Source organism: Priapulus caudatus, unplaced genomic scaffold, assembly GCF_000485595.1.
Source record: "Priapulus caudatus unplaced genomic scaffold, Priapulus_caudatus-5.0.1 Scaffold139, whole genome shotgun sequence".
Taxonomy (NCBI): domain Eukaryota; kingdom Metazoa; phylum Priapulida; class Priapulimorpha; order Priapulimorphida; family Priapulidae; genus Priapulus; species Priapulus caudatus.
The window spans coordinates 159808-161535 of NW_014577200.1; positions in this window are offsets into that span (position 1 = coordinate 159808).

Sequence of the window (1728 nt, forward strand, 5' to 3'; positions counted from 1 at the left end):
AAAAACCGCTACGCGAACACGCGCGCACGCACGCACGCACGCACACACACACACACACACACACACACACACACACACACACGCACACACGAGCAAACACACACAAGCGAATACACATGCACACGAATATATGCACAGCTGCTGCTGCGGCTTCTACTACTTTCCTATCTCCACCGAGCACGTGTAACATCAAGAGCTCATAATAGAGCTCTCTATTATAGAGGGCTCTATTATAGAGGGCTCTATTATAGAGGTAACATATATGTGTACATATATGTGACATATATATAATCAAGAGTGCATAATAGAGAGCACTATATGCTATATGCTAGATGCTCTCTATTATGCACTCTTGATATAATATTATAATTATATTAATATAATACTAATAGGTTAGGGTTATGGTTAGGGTTATTGTTAGGGTTAGGGTTAGGGTTAGGGTTAGGCACATTGGCTTTATTGGGACCCATGTTCTCTATCCTTGCCCATATCTGTAGTACCTGTTACGACAACGACCCCTTGAGCATCACTATCAGCCTCTCTTTACTTTAGTCTCTATCTTCTGTTTCGCGCATTCCCACCCCCCATTTTCTCTTGATCGAATAGCAGTATAGCATAAACTGTATTTGCACCGTTTTGACCACTTTGCTGATAATAGAAATAAATTCATGTATACCTTTTGGCACTATTATAATAATTGTATAGTTGATTATATGATTGAGTTCTGACGAAACGCCATTTTCAGTGTTGTGCGCGCCATCTACCGACTGATATAATAATCGCCCGGTGTTGTGTATTATAGGGTCCCTATATACAGAGGGTCCCCAGATGTACGTATAGGAGTGTTTCATGTTGATAAACATTGACATCATATGCGCACATGCGCAGTTTAACGGTTGGCAGCAAGCAGATGCGTGATATTGTTCGATACAAGCACACGCACGCACGTATACGTCTGTATACAGGGACCCTAGTGTATTATAAAGTAATAATTATTATAATAATATTATAATATAAGAAAAGTTGGTCACTGGCCAGCGCTGATCCTGCCTGATTTCTTAGCATCGTGTGCGTGCGTGAGCTATCAGAAAAATGAATACGAATAATCCACAGTAGTAGTTTACAAGGAATACCTACAGTTACTGCAACAGATACACGCAATAGCGCGCAATAGCAAAGTTTTTATTCTGTGGAGTTTTGGCGATGAAAAAAAACCTGTCAATTCATGCTACCTTGATCATCCTGACCTTCTCTATATTATCAACTATTCGCAGCATGGACATGCATTGTTCATGTAACAAGATCGCAAACATATGATATATGTAAATTACTGTAACTGGTTTATTACACCAGAGTGTATGTATATATATATAGATGCAACAGAAGTTAAGATTTAGAATAGAAAACAAAATTAAATATAATATAGCATAATAATAAATACAATTAATAAATATAATTTAAAAACACTTACGAACACCCGCTCGTTTACTAATTTATTCCTAAATAAACTCCCGAAAAACCGCTACGCGAACACGCGCGCGCGCACGCACGCACGCACGCACGCGCGCACGCACGCACGCACGCACGCACGCACGCACGTGTACGTACACACGCACGCACGCACTCATGCACGCACGTGTACGTGCACACGCACGTGTACGTGCACACGCACGTGTACGTGCACACGCACGTGTACGTGCACACGCACGCACGCCTACGTGCACATGC